Raw genomic sequence first — 16,399 nt, 5'->3', positions numbered from 1 at the left:
TGAAAATCAATGGGATTTAAATGGTTTTCCAACCCATTAACTCTAAAGGCCTTGTCACAGGAGTCAATTAACAGCAAGCAGTTTCAGGCAATCACCAATAAGAACAACCAGTTACATTTCAGTTTTCACATTAAATTTTTGTCCTTTGGGAATGTGAGCTACAGCTGTAGAATGTCTGTATGAGAGACCCCTTGCACGCGCGTCACATGCGGCCACTGATTAGTGGGTAGTTAGGTCTACGTGTATTAAAGCAATTGGCCACTTTCGGTAAACAGTTTGTCCAAAGGCCTACACTTCGTGTATAACAACTTATAATATAAATTAACAAACCTGTGGAAATTTAGGCTCAATCGGTCATCGGAGTCGGGAGAAAATAACGGGAAAACCCACCCTTGTTTCCGCACGTTTCGCCGTGTCATGACATGTGTTTACTATAATCCGTAAGTATCGATGTCGAGAATTGATAACTGTTTTAATGTTTTCTCAAAAAGTAAAGCATTTCATGGAACAGTATTTCAAGAGAAATCTTTTACCATTACCTTCTGTAAACCCTGTAAGTTATTTGTAAATCTGTGAATTTTTTTTTTTTTTTCTATTCCGAAAGTGTATAATGGCCAAAAATGTTTTTGTTTCGCTCCAGTAGCTGTTGAAATTCTCACAGGGCTGTTTATGTCATAACTTGTTGGGTCACATAAAGTGCGAGTAGGCCCTAATGCCCCTAAGAATGACTATTGCTACGTGCCCTTTGCCTTAATTTTTTAATTTATTTGATTAGACTCGGAGCTGTCTGTGAGTGTTCGAATCCATTTTTTATTGAAAATGTCTCGGCATTTGGAATTCGGTTAAAAGTGATTCGATAATCGAACGACTTTTTTATAAAGTAATTATTCGCCTCAACGACTACTTCGTGGGTTTAAAGGAACATTCATAAATACCTCAGACAGCTTCGCTATTCCTATTGGTGGAGAGCGCGTGTTAATTCATGGGCGTGACACGCGACCTTGCACCTGTTCTTATAAGACAGTTTCTTCATTCCTATTGGTCGAGAGCAACGGCTGAAACAGCAGTGCCACATTACGCGATACGCGCGACGCCCACAGCATTCCCTTATAAGGAGTTGTTTACGCGAGAGGGCGGCGGAGGGCTCCACCATTTCATAGCTGGAGGGGTGTTGTGTTAGAAAGAAATCATTTACAATTACAATTTTTGTCTTTATTTTACTTTTTGACCAAAAAGTGATGATGTTCTTGACCGAAAAGGTATTTATGAATGGAAATCAAAGTGTGGTAAAGAGGTTTTCAATTAGTGGTTTAAACCCGCCGAGGCCTGGTTCTTTATAATTTTACCTCGACTTCGTCTCGGTAAATTATCAAGAACCAGGCCTCGTTGGGATTAAACCACTAGTTGAAAACCTCTTCACCACACATTGATTCCCTTATTACAGAATTGGCTTTTGCTAACAAAACAGTTGCTGGCTGTGTGAGCACTTTATGTAATCCACTATATGAAATCGATCCACTAAAAATAAATGTGAGTAACACGCTCACCGAGCGATAAACTATTGGAAATGTAGTGTTATTTATTTCTCATCAAATGTGAATTTTGCCGCTGTTTGTGTGTTATTAGTGATTCCTTTGTAGAAAATGAACGATCCCGATTTGAAACGCGTGGTTGGTCATTAAGAACTCTGATGGTTCCCTCGTCACATTAGCTGTCAAAAAAAATAATTAATTAAGTTGGATCAATGTCAAATGTATTAGACAAACTAATGCATTATACAATAGGGGTGTTGGCAGACAGCCTGGATCTACTCATTGCCATATATTTGCGAATTATGACACATCTTGTCACCTTTATTATTGCATAGAACCGTGTACAGTGTGCGTGTGTAGCATTGAATGTGGGGACTCAAGACTACTGATGGAAATGGAGGGTTGGAAGATTTTTTGATAACGAAAAACAAAATTGCACTCAGTTTCTGTGAATCAGAAGATCAGAATTCAACTACTCTTTGAGAATCCAGGGCCCAATTTCACAAAGAGTTAGGACTAGTCCCAACTTAGGACTAGTCCTAGGAGATATACAAATTGCATGGGATGGATAGTCCTAATGTTAGGACGAGTAACTGGTCCTATCTCGAGATAAGACTAGTCCTAACTATTTTTGAAATCCACCCCTGGGCCCAACTTCAACTCGGATATCGGGTACACATTAATCGGATACAAAAACTAGCTCAATGCAATTCCTATGGGCTGTTTGTGGGCGTCCGTAATGGTCGTTTACGACCAACTTAATGACCTCGCCTTCGGCTCTGACGTCATTTGTTATACCCGGCGACCTTTCTATACATTAACCTAGCCTCTAGTTATTATTAGTCTAAAATAATCTCAGACGAATGTATTTTGCCTCTAAATCATCAAACTATTTTGACATTTGGGTCACGTACCTCTACAGAGCAGAAGTTCTGGGAAGGATTGTTAATGTTGTTTTCCCGCTTGTCTTCGGGCCGTTAATCTTGACCGGGAGTGCGGCACGTGCGTGGCGGGTGTCAACGTGCCATTAACCCACTATAGGTCGGTGGGAAGGAATTGTTATTGTTATTCTTTGGAAGCTCATAGCACGGGGTTTCTGTTTCCTCTTCTGTTATCCTATAGGCTGAAATGGATTTTTTCACGGTTTCACGGCACTGCAAAGAATGTGTTCACTCAATGGGTGCGTTCGTTTAGCTTTCCTGGGTCGACCTCGGTGTGTGGCGTGGTTTTTTTTCCAGGACGAACGTGTGCAGATAATAACCCATGTTCGTCCTGGGAAAAAAAACCGCCACACACCGGGGTCGACCTAGGAAAGCTAAACGAACGCACCCTATATTATAACATGCGCCGAAGCAAGTGTAGATCTGCGCTTTCTATTGTCAAAATGGGTCAAACAACTTCGGATGGTGTGCCATTTTGTCCCATAATGGCCACCCGATGTCTATTTCTCCCTCCATTTTTGAATTTAAGCAGGATGATGTATAATCTTTAGCCGGTGTAACTACCAATCGTTTACACGTATTAATGTGTATTTTTATCAGTAAAACCATAGCGCAAAGGTAAAACCAATGGGTTTGAAATCGACGGAATCTGAAATCGGGAACCCGAAGACTTCGGGTTGGACACTCAACGGTCACAAGCTCGCGCAAGCGCAAAATGGTATAACACAGGTTGTATTTTGTATGATGACGTGCCGTGATCCGTGACTAAAGTGCTCTTTGTTGATAATGTGTGCCCAGTCACAACGACAGTCTACCACAGAGAGAGTGACGTCAAAACCTGCTGGATTATTCAGAGCATGTTGTGACCGAGCAGCGGCCCAGACGGTAAGCCGTAAAACGACGCTGCATGACCCATCAACTTCACTTCACCAAGTATCGTTAAATCATATAAGTACAGTTTATCCATTTACGCACAGGGCAGGTGGGAAGTCTGGTGCCGTGACACACACAAGGTGCGTGTTTGTGCAACTGACAAGAAGAAGTCACCTAATTATGACCTGATTTTAGTATTTTCTGAAGTGTGTTTATATCCACATTGGATGCCGTGAGCAAGCCTTGGTAGGACGTCAGGCTGCGCCACTGCAACGGAGGACAGACCTGGGCTAGCCCTGCACATGCTCCATTGGTTCTACTATAAGTAACCTTGATCAAACACCGCTACTCCAGACAGGCAAAGAAACCTATGGCTAAATATTGCCTGGACAATCCACTCAGTAACGCTGGGCATTTCGAACTGTCAGCAGGACAGAAACTGGACAAACATTTGGTGACATTCTTCCGGACGCGGTGGTGGTAACTGATGGTGTGATTTTTAGGAACGTTTTGGAAAAAGGTAAGATTTTAATGATTTAAATTATGTTTCTTTTTAAATGAAATTTCACTGGAGACAAATATGAATTTACTATTTTGAGACGAAGAAAAATATGAATTTATTATTATGGGACCACTTTTGTTATATTAGAAAAAATGAATACACAAAATACACACTAACAGTTTTCGGATCAGAGTACCTCGGATCAGGGTCCTGTTGGTCCTGATATATATTTTTCTTCTGAGGTATTAGATTCAGAAAACTTGTTCAAAATGTCATTACAGAAATGGGTCGCAATTCAACCTATTTACTGGCTAAGTGCATTCTACTCCTTTTTCGAAATTTGTTGTTATCAGTAGCACGCCGGTCGTACGACCGATAATAACAAACTTCGAAAAAGGAGTACAGCGCCCAAGTAACTGGGATTTATAGGTCAAAATTACGCATACGCTCAATTAAAATCTCATTCCTCTTGTGTTAACCGCAATACACGAAAATGGGTTAGGACTAGACCAAGTATATTTCAATACAAGCCCATTCCCGCAGTGGACAGGCTATTTCTCAAACTGTCCAAAACGCCATCCCTAAAACACTTAGCCTACGATTTCCCCATCAAATTTGTGTCAACGTATCAATCAATTCGTCAAAAGTCATTGGTGTGGCAACACTGTGCCCTCAATAAAACCCTCCCCCTACAATATTTCTCAAAGTTTCCAAAAACGCCCACCCTATTAGACCTACTTAGCCTTAAGGTGGTATATTGACTTTACAATATTTACACTTACTTAAAGGCAGTGGACACTATTGGTAATTGTCAAAGACTAGCCTTCACAGTTGGTGTATCTCAACATAAGCATAAAATAACAAACCTGTGAAAATTTGAGCTTAATCGGTCATCGAACTTGCGAGATAATAATGAAAGAAACAAACACCCTTGTCACACGAAGTTGTGTGCGTTTAGATGGTTGATTTCGAGACCTCAAGTTCTAAACTTGAGGTCTCGAAATCAAATTCGTGAAAAATTACTTCTTTCTCGAAAACTATGGCACTTCAGAGGGAGCCGTTTCTCACAATGTTTTATACCATCAACCTCTCCCCATTACTCGTCAACAAGAAAGGTTTAATGCTAATAATTATTTTGAGTAATTACCAATAGTGTCCACTGCCTTTAAACACCAGGTTAATGTCATATACAAACGTGTAATGTTTACTTGACTCTTGTGAAATTAACACAGGTGTTGTACCGGGTACATGGTTTACAAAAAGTTTACAGGGCATACAGACAAAGTCCAGACTTCGGTCGGCTGTTAGCAGTCTGAAGTAGTTTGCATCGCAATGCGAAGCCTATATATAATGTGTAGTATTTGATTTATAATTTATTTTAAAGGAACATTACATAATTGGTAAGAAAAAAAACTCGTATAAGATCACAGATTTGCACGGTCTTATGGTGATGATAGTATAAAAAATCCGGCGAAAAATTTCTGTCTGAAATGTCATAAATATTTGATGAGAAATAAAAAAAGTCCTTCCCTATTTGGAGTTCATCGCGCAGTGAGCGGTTATTCCTTTTTTTTTTTTAAGTCAATGTCATGCAACATTGTGTTACAGGTTTTTCACTATTTTCTCGTGACCCAGATGGCCGATCGATCTCAAACTTTTATACAGGTTTGTCAGTTTATGTATATGTGGGATTATATAAAGTGCTTCACTGCCGGTAAATGTTTTGTTAGCAAAGACCGATTATGTAGTGTTCCTTCAAGCATCGATTCGATCCTACAAAACTCTTACGGGTCGACAGAACGATTGTTAAATATTGTACATTGATTGATGACTTTGCAAATGTTTGCAGCCAGGTGTAACCTTTAATGGAAGTCGGTTCGTTTTTCCAATACAGTTTAGAAGTGCTTAAAAAAACAATCCCTTTTAAAAAGAGGTTCAATATTGTTTGCGTTAATTTGGTTTTAATGAAAAAAGGGCACGTTTAGTTCACAACTTATCCCTATTTAGGATGTTTATCTGTGCTGTTTTACAGAGTCCTAAATATTAGGGCCCGTTTCTGGGGCGGAAAATTTTCAAAGCTTCACAACTCAAATATTAACCTTCAAGAAGCCACTTCTTTCAACAGTTATTCACATTCCATGGTAGCATACATTTGTCTGCGGTGGGATTTTGTCGTCATATATTCCTCACAAATCCGTAATTTTCGTGAAATATTTAGGACGTCACTGTTAGAATAGGCTAACACGTTTAAAAAAAAGCTGAACAGCAATTGACATTTTGCATCATATTTGGTACCTTATACGTTTTTATAGTTGAAGTAAAAAATATAGGCCTACCTTTTTTAACCGTTCGGAAGCGGGGAATTCCTTTTTTAATATACCTACACAGCTTAGTAGGTAATTTTCGCTCGTTGGGCTTATAAGTCAAGGCCTACTTCACGATGCTATGGGCATTCTTTGCCTACACAACTGGCGCATAAATCGATCCTTGCCCTGTAAGCAAAGAATGATGATCTCAAGCGCAGAATTCGGGGGCTAGGATATAAAATGTAGCACGTGGTTTCACAATATAGACCTTATGCATTGACGTCATCCAGCGGCCATCTTAGTGGAAAAACGATGGTGGAACAATCGAAACGCACAGATTTGTACGCGCGCAGCACAGGATTGGCCAATGAACAACCTCCTTTTGACCTTTAGGTGAGGGCGCCCTACTAAAATGACGTCATGTGCATAAGGACTATAGGGGCTATAAAAGCGTTTCAAGTCTGCGCTAAGCAGTGTCGTGAAACTCGGCAACGCTGTTTTATTTTTCGGATAACAACACTGTGCCCGATTTAATAGTGCTATTTAACAATTTTCAGCTAAGTAGAAATGAGTAGGATACCAGTCACCATTTGTACTTGTGCCCCGGTATTCCGATAAGCGTAATTTTGTTAAAGGAACACGTTGCCAGGATCGGTCGAGTTGGTCTATAAAAAGCGTTTGTAACCCTTTTTGTATAAAATGCATATGGTTGGAAAGATGTTTTAAAAATCGAATACAATGATCAGAAGTTTGCCTTTAAATTGCGTGGTTTTCCTTTTACTGCGCAAACAAACACGGTCGGCCATTTATGCGAGTCAAAAATTTGACTCCCATAAATGGCCGACCGTGCAAGTCGACGAGGTAAAAGGAAAACCGTGCAATTTCGAGGCATGTTTGTGTGGATCATAGATTCTACTTTAACAACATTTTTCTTCTCATATGCATTTTATAAAAAAAACCGGTTTCAAACGCTTTTTTATAGACCAACTCGACCGATCCAAGGCAACGTGTTCCTTTAAGCTCCACTTGGTGTACTCTGGTGGGCCCTGCTGCTGGTCATTGACTTTTCAATGTCTGCAGACAACCAACTTAATTAAATGATAAATTACCTTGCCTAGTAATAAACTAGTTTTAACTGACAGCCAGCTGCCCAAATATATTATGTGTGATGGATTTAATGACATGGCTTAATGTTGAAACCGAAACATTATATTTGTTTGAAAACTACTACAAAAAGTCATTGATGCCGAGACGCGTGTAATCTTAAGTGTCTGAGCGAATACCAATCATTTGGGATTTACGATTTACACAAATTTGTATCCAGGTTTAAAGACGACATCTTCGGCAATTGTCATAGGCCAATTTTCTCACTTGGTGTATCTCAACATTATGCATAAAATAATAAACCTGTGAAACTTTGAACTCAATTGGTCGTCGGAGTTGCGAGATAATAATGAAAGAGAAAACACCCTTGTCACACGAAGTTTTGTGATTTCAGATGCTTGAATTCGAGACCGCAAAATCAAATTCTGAGTTCTCGAAGTTAAATTCAAATGTTTTAGTGAGAAACACTTTCATCCTCGAAACCGATGCTACATCAGAGGGTGCCGTTTCTCACAATGTTTTGTGCTATCAACATCTCTCCGCTGATCGCTTACAAGTAAGTTTTTATGCCAACAATTATACTTTAAGCAATTACCATTAGTATCCAGTGCCTTGAGGGACACCGTCCTAACAGCAAAGCGAGTTAATCAATTTTTATAGGTTAAAGGCAGTGGACACTATTGGTACTGTCAAACACCAGTCTTCTCACTTGGTGTATCTCAACATATGCATAAAATAACTAACCTGTGAAAATTTGAGCTCAATCGGTCATCGAAGTTGCGAGATAATAATGAAAGAAAAAACACCCGTGTGACACGAAGTTGCGTGCGTTCAGATGGTTGATTTCGAGACCTCAAATTCTAAATCCGAGCTCTTGAAATCAAATTCGTGGCAAATTACTTCTTTCTCGAAAACTACGTCACTTCAGAGACAGCTGTTTCTCACAATGTTTTATACTATCAACATCTCCCCATTACTCGTTACCAAGTAAGGTTTTATGCCAATAATTATTTTGAGTAATTACCAATAGTGTCCACTGCCTTTAAGGGTGTATATAAGAGCAAAATGAGACTAAATTTTGGTTTTCTCTTGTTGGGAGGCGTAACGTTGTATGGTTGTAGATAGGAGACTGGGTCATACTTTGCTTGATTAGTAACCAGAAAAAAAAGTATGTAATTTCTATCCGAGAGCCTCCTTGTTAAGTAGATGGTATAATGGGAGTGAGCAACGGGGGAAATCAATTGGTCTGAAAGCTGCCCCCTGTTGTATAGAAATAAATGATGTAAAAAAATTAATTGAATTGTCAAAATTAACTTTAAAGGGAAAGTGTAGGCCAGCAGTAAAATGAAAAGCGATAAAAAATGATGGTGATAAAGCACATCAAAGTAATGGTGCACTTAAAAGTGATGTGCAAATGTAAAAAGATATCGGTTTTTATCCCCTAAATTTCGAATATGAGAAGCGTTACTGTCAGTAACGTTTGGAACTGGATTTCATATTACATACCGAAGACAGAATCAAAGTTAACTTCGCAGGGTGTTAAAACAACACCAAATGTAATTGTTTGGCAGATTGTAACATATAGGCCTATGGCGTAAAATACATATATATGTAGGTTTTTGCTGGGTTTTTTTTTTTTTGGGGGGGGGGTGGGCGTGGAGGTATCTAGAGAAACCAACACACAGGCTGTAAATGTTGAAATCCCAGTCCTTGTAAGTGCATCTTCGATACTTCGATGTAGGCCTATACTTATTGGTTTGGTTATGATGAGTGTATAGGTAAAACTTCTTACGACTGTAACAAACTGTATTCAGACACACGAGGAACAAAAATAGTCTTGTATTTGTTTTCGAAGTAGCCTATGGCCATTGTTCAACTTCCATATAGTTTTGTTTTTTTTGCAACAAATTACTAGTTGGGATTTTATTTTTTCCGCGTTAGATAGTTCGTCAATCCTGCAATATCTCATTTTGTAAAAGTTGGAAAAATCAGGGCTGATATTTCACGGCGGCAACGAAATGCGATTGACTTCATGTCGTCGCCTTCATGCCCATTGTCATTGCCTTGGTGCCATTGAAAAGCTCCAGTCCTCACCAGGTGCCCTTAAGGAGAGCATGCCTTGGTGCCCTTGTCCTTTTGCCCTTTCAAAAATTAAGCTTATACATGCATCCGCGGATAATATTCCAGACCTGTGACACAATAATCCATGGGAAGATTCGATCTTTCGAACAATCATTTTAGGTGTCTCGCAACTAGCATGCTTCGATTGCAATGAAACTTGAATGGCGTGTAAACTAATGATAAGAAAACGGTAAAGAAACATTACTAAGACCTAGGAGATTTATATAAAAATTTGAAATGGAGACGACGTTCCACAGAAACGTATCCACCCCGCCACGGGGTGTAGGCTTGTACCCATAAATTATAGTATATATTTTGTTTAGAGTTTAGATAAATTTGAGAAAATGTTTTTAGGTTTGCCTTTTAAAAAATGTAATATGATCTGACGGTTTTAACATTTTTGAGGCTAAAATAAAGGTATGAATAAATTCGTCACGTTATTCTGGGTTTTTTTTGTGCAAACTTATCATGAAAGAGGTGTTCGTGAATATTTTGCATACTTGTCTTGTTCAACACCTAAAAGCATAATAATAATTCCTGGTCACGGGCAAGTAGATCGCGTTTCTAGTGACCTTTTAACGCAATCCCCTCAAAAACTTCAGCCTTTTGACACATACCAGGGGATTTATTCACCTCTTAAGGGCAGTGATGGACACTATTGGTAATTACTCAAGAATTTTTCATCATAAAAACTTACTTGGTAACGAGCAATGGAGAGCTGTTGGTTGTTTAAAACATTGTAATAAACGGCTCCCTCTGAGGTAACGTAGTTTTTGAGAAAGAAGTAATTTCTCAGTAAAATATTTAAGTTGATTTCGAAATCTCGGCTGAAGTCTCGAATTCAAGCATGTTAAAGCACACAACTTGTGCGACAGGGGTGTTTTTACTTCCATTTTTATTCTCGCAACTTCGACGACCAATTAAGCTAAATTTTGACAGGTTTATTATTGTGTGCGTATGTTGAGATACACCAGGTGAGAAGCATGGTTTTTGACAATATTATTAAAGAGGGAAATGTTTCAGCGAAAAACTGTTTCAAGCATGAACTTCATAATTTATCAAACTAAATTAAAAATTGTTGATTTTCATCCTGCCACTCCTGTATTATACCTTTAATTGAACTGTGTTGATCAAACGAGAAAAACTGTCTCACACTCGCGTTTACTGGGTTCCGTCAAAAGACATTGATGACATTTCAGGGGTAACCAATTGCCCAAAGAACTTGGTAGTCGTTGTGGAAAGGTTGCTATGGAAACCTATGTTTCCCACCGGACAACAGAACACAGTTGGATGGTTTTAGAGAGAGAAAACCATTTTAGTTAGTACGCTGATTTGGTATCTCGGTAATGGAGGAACTAAGGTCTGGTTTTCAATTACACCCAGAAAAAAAAGACTGGATCGATAACTCACAGGGCCTTATTTCATAGAGCTGCAAAAGCAGAAAGTTCTGCTTAAACAATTTCTGCTTAAACAATTTCTGCTTAGCAAAATTAAGAAGGATATCAGCCACAGATAGTACATGTGAGATGGTATTTTGGCGGGTTCTTATTCTTGTACAAAACATAACTTTGATGCGCTTAACTACCTTTTGTGCTTAAAAAGCTCCATATTTTTAGGCCAATATTATCACATAACAATCCTTTTTAAGACACGCTTTGTGAGGTCATAAAACATGAGCTATTGAATATACCCCCATAAACTGGCTAGTTATATGGTTGATGTTGTATACTTTACGAATCGTATTTTATTAAAAGTATTTTTTATTCCAAGTTATTACTTTTTTCCACGAACCGACATCAATGCAATTTTGGGGCAGGGGATACAAATATTAATGACGGGATTAAATCATTATATTTCTTTGGATATGATGTCACTTTGTATTGTTAATCATGCATTGCGTCGGTGAAATAGGCTGTAAACGAACAATGAAAACCCGAACAAACAAGCTCATTTGGTTGTTTTATTTGTTATCTTATTATTATTATTAGGATTTAAAACTTTGCATGGTGGAAATACGATATAGAAAGGTTTGCGGTAACACCATGTAATGACAATCTCTAATGAGTTGGGGGTGGTTCTGAAAAGAACCGTTGATTTCAACTCAACGTTTCGATCAGTATGCTCTGATCGTCTTCTGGAGAGAAAGCTTTCTCTCCAGAAGACGATCAGAGCATACTGATCGAAACGTCGAGTTGAAACTAATAGACTATTTATTTTTTGAGCTGTCTTCTTACGCGGCACAATGACGACGTGTCATATATTGTTTGTTAACGGAAGCAACTTAATTAGACTAATGACTCTATAAGAATAGGAAGTGTTTTGACTTAAATTACTAATTCCCTAAAGGGAACCATTTACATTTGGTTACTCAGAATAACTACAAGCACACAAACTTACGTGGTAACAAGCTATTGGGAGCTGTTGACAGTTTAAAATTTTGTGAGAAACGGCTCCCTCTCAGGTAACGTAGTTTTTTTTCAAAAGAGGTGATTTTTTTCACTCAAGAAGTAAAATACTTTACTTTGGAAAGCGAACATCATTTTCAAAATAAACTACTAACTTGAGTTTAAAATACTTGAGTTTTAAATACACGAAGTAACGAGTTCACGAGTTTGTAACGAATCTACAGTTAAGTGTCTATTTACAAATCTACTAGATTTGTAAAAATAATCTACACTTTCATCAATAGAGTGACGTCACAGAAATTGTTGATGTAGATTCGAGTTGTAATATCTTGGCTCGTTATACGGCCACTTGTTCATTATTTGTCTGTTTGCCGTGGCAAGTCCAAAAATGCATTGACCTTGAAGACGTTATGAGAGATTTTCGTAAAGTGCTGTCTTAATAAATCGGAAGGAAGTCTTGTGATGGATGACGTATCACTAGTTATTCTAGCCCTGATTGCTAATGATGGGACTGCAGGAGTTTTGCTCCGTGGAACATTTTATAATTACTGAACGTGTGGATAAGTTATAAAAGTCTAAAATAATCTAGTTCCAAACGGGAGTTTGGAGAAGTGCACCATTAACGTTGGTACACGTTTCTCTCAGGAACATGCCATTGGCTATGTTGCAGTTGTCTAGTATCATTGAAAATGTGTTTGTTAATCAGTATGAGCGGTTTGATTTGATTGAACTATAAACTTTAAACCAATGTGATTTATCTCTGTAAACTGTTTTATTTGCTTAGAGGCAGTGGACACTATTGGGTAAATTACTGTTAGCATAAAACCTTACTTGTATACGAGTATGGGGAGTTGTTGATAGCCTAAAACATTGTGGGATACTGCTCCCTCTGAAGTAACGTAGTTGTCGAGAAAGAAGTAAATTTCGACGAATTTGATTTCGATACCTCGGAATTAGAATTTGAGGTCTCGAAATAAAACATCTAAAAGCACACAACTTCGTGTGACTAGGGTGTTTTTTCTTTCATTATTATCTCGCAAATTTTCACATGTTTGTTTTTTGGAGCATGTTGAGGTACACCAAGTGAGAGACTGGTCTTTGACAATTACCAATAGTGGTCAGTGTCTTTAACTTGTCGCCTCTTCTTTCGAGCAGATTTTGTTGACTACTAGGCCTATATGAACTTTAAATTACTGTGATTTATCTCCGTAAAATGGTTCAATTGTTTAATCTGTCAACTCGCCTTTTATGGTTGGACGTAACGTTCAGTTTTGTTCGAAATTAACGTTGACAGCAGCAGGCCGACGCCAGGCTAAACCGCACCAATACCATGCAGCTGTAGGGTCAGAGTCCGACGCCTTTATGGTGAGGCCGAAGACGTCCAAAAACAGTCTCTAAATTGGCCTCGCTTTTAAACTAATCACAAAGGTTATTGGTTCACATTGTTTTCAAGACAACAAGATTGAAAAACAAGTTAATTGGATTTGATAGCGATCAAACTCTTGAACTTTTCATCTTAATGACTTACGAATCAATCACAGTTGTGTTCATCCGAACCGAAAGTGACGTGTGCTGTGAATTTTTCTTTAAGAATAAATCGCTGCGCTGCTTGAGGGTAGAATTGGAAACACGGTATAACACTTGTTATACATAAGGACGAAAACAATCAGCTCCCGTCCGGCAGGCTCTATGCATTGGTTCCGCCATTGATGAAGGAGATATCAAAAAAAGATGGAGCGATCCTATAGTGCCAATTAAGAACTCATTCTCTTCACGGAAATCTGCCTGGGAGGGCACGTAGATCAACAATAGGGGTTGTTTGGAGGGCCTGAACGGTATCAATATTGGCGCAATCGGCGTGGTTCCGGGGCAGAACGTGTCCGAATGGGAGATTGGGTGAGTTTCTCACCATATCTGGCAGTTTGATTGGAGGGTATTCTAGGGACAGCTTCACTGCTTTTGTCAGCAAGAGGAAGGGGAAGTTTGAACTTATTTGGCTTTCATTATTACATTGCTGTTCGGTGTAAAGAAATATCAGCAGGTTGGTAGAGAAATATAATGACTAGCTGCGTATCCCATGTACCTCAATTTCTCTAATCATCATCATCATCAACGTTAAAAGGCAGTGGACACTATTGGTAATTACTCAAAATAATTATTAGCATAAAACCTTTCTTGGTGACGAGTAATGGAGAGCTGTTGACAGTATAAAACATTGTGAGAAACGACTCCCTCTGAAGTGCCATAGTTTTTGAGAAAGAAGTAATTTTCCACGAATTTGATTTCGAGAGCTTAGGTTTAGAACTTGGGGTATCGAAATCAAGCATCTAAAAGCACACAACTTCGATGACCGATTGAGCTAAAATTTTCACAGGTTAGTTATTTTATGTATGTGTTGAGATACACCAACTGTGAAGGCTAGTCTTTGACAATTACCAATAGTGTCCCCTGCCTTTAAGTCCAATCGGGTGCTCTATCTGCTGACTGTAATCACAATCAGCAAGACACTGACCTTGTCCATCCCTCGCGAGACGTAAGATTACCATGGATTATTATCACACTAATAAGGGCAGCCTGATGACAAATGAGAAATTACCGATTACGGCAAAACACTGTGCAATCGCCCAGTCGAAGGGCAACAGAAACGCTTGCAGTGTTAATAAACACAACACACGCAAGGTCTAGTGTTTTGAAGGCTTCAATCAAGCTGAGGTCGTGCGTATAAAATATCAACAAACCAGAGCCTTCCAAGTTCTGATAAATTTAAACCTGAATCAAATCAACTTCTCTTCCCATGGCTGAGACAAATGTGACCTACATGAATTGATTGCAGTGTAAAAAATTCGGCCATGCTTCAGGGTCTCATTGTGAATGAATTGTTTAAGGTTGAGGCAACTTAGAAGTGCAAATAATTAAAACAAAATGTTGAACCGAATCCCCTCATATTCTAACAATAATCATGTGCTTTATGTGACGGTTTTATCATGCGCTATTTTGTAGTATCAATTTTCTATCACGCGAAATGCTTGAACCGTTTAAAGTTTACGTTCCCTTTTGAGAACAGTGGAAATGAGCTCAAAATCAAGCATCTCACGTCGTCGTGTCTAGACCATGGAGGTATATAGGAATTCCTACCTCCATGAAAAGACTTACAAAATTTGCCTCATCTCTCTTAGGCGAGGAGCTTATGTCAGGACTCACACACTGTCATGAGCTACAAGTGTTACCTGATTTTATGTTCATCTGGTTGTACCAGCATCACAGTTCTGGTGTATCTTATTTGTACTTAATCGTTATAGCTAAAGCGATGTTCAACTTGCAAATACAGGTATTTGTAACGCGTAATGGCAGTTTATACAATGTTTTCCCCAAAAGGTATGACATTAGTTTGATTTGAAAACCAATCTCAATTGTCACACCTGCAATTCAGATTGCTCGTTTGCCCATTTAGTGCGATGTGTGAACATTGTTTTATCAGAAGTAACGTTAATGCGTTTTTGATTTGGTCGTTTTGAGAGATAATTTTGTACTATTAAATAACGTTCTAAATCACCTTTACCTTAAAGTCTGAGTTTTCTGGTATCACTGTCTTTTTAGGTTTTCTGTCTCTTCATTGGATGTTAAAGTCACCTGGACAACAATTTTTTTTTCTTTCAAACATAAGAGTATTGCTTACGAACAAAAAAACAATTTCTTTAGTAATTGTTTGTCACGATTTATATTTTAAAAATTATGTAAGGTTGTTTGGGGGCTGACTCCGCCTACCCCTTTTGGGACGTCAATCGAGGCAGACTTTGCCTGCAATGCGTATAGTAAACACACGTGCAAAGTACATGTACGTCCAAGTCGTGAGTTGGTATGTTTCAAAAAGTGTTTTTCTGCATTCAGCAGCAATACACCTGGTCGGCATTGCCGGAAAAAAAAAAAAAAAAAAAAATATTTTTGAAACGTACAAACTCACGACTTGGTCCGTACATGTACTTTGCAATTGTGTTTACTCTACGCATTACAGGCAAAGTCTGCCTCGATTGACGTCACGAACAGCGCCCTCTCGGGTCGGGGTCTACTCTTAAATTTGTGAATAACATAAGAACTGATTTTTTAAAACCTTAGTTAACTGTTTATTCACATTCCACTCATCCAAACACATATATTAGTGACAAAAGCTTTATTTTGAAAAAATACCACTTCCAGGTGACTTTAAAGTGTTTGCAGTGTACCTGTCTGTCTGAAGAAAACACGTACAAAGTTTGAATTGTACTTATCGGGGTTCAAAACAATGGCGTTGTTGTATGAACTTTTCTTGTGGCATTATCATAAAACTCTGGCCTTCACTCTAAAAAGTCCCGGGTCAGCTCTGACCCGGAAAGGGTCAGATCTGACCCGGAATTAATTGCAAATGTCTTTCCAAGAACATAACCAGCTTCATTTGTTGAGAACTGTAAGTCATTGTGGTTGATGGAATTCATCATCAGTTATAGGACGACCAGTAGGCATGGCTTATTATTTTGACTGGTCTGTTATCAGTTCGGGCGAAATCATTTATTAAAAACGGTGTCATGCTTTTAAGAGTTTACTGGGAAAGTCACACCAGTGAAACAGATGATTGTGTTTG

The 16,399-nt window shown here is 38.6% G+C and overlaps 1 protein-coding gene across 1 annotated transcript in view; it reads left to right on the top strand.

Moving 5' to 3' along the window:
* Positions 1-3,294: 3,294 nt before the first annotated feature.
* LOC139946094 (galanin receptor 2a-like) overlaps positions 3,295-16,399 on the top strand; it is a 34,444-nt gene continuing 21,339 nt past the window's right edge. The window contains exon 1 of the mRNA XM_071943697.1: positions 3,295-3,866. The gene's annotated coding sequence lies outside the window, so the exon portion shown is untranslated. The remainder of the gene's footprint in view (positions 3,867-16,399) is intronic.

The sequence above is a fragment of the Asterias amurensis genome, chromosome 13 (assembly GCF_032118995.1).
Source record: "Asterias amurensis chromosome 13, ASM3211899v1".
In the NCBI taxonomy this organism is placed as follows: Eukaryota; Metazoa; Echinodermata; class Asteroidea; order Forcipulatida; family Asteriidae; genus Asterias; species Asterias amurensis.
The sequence above is the reverse complement of the archived record's forward strand: the minus strand, read 5'-3'. Positions and strand labels throughout refer to the sequence as shown.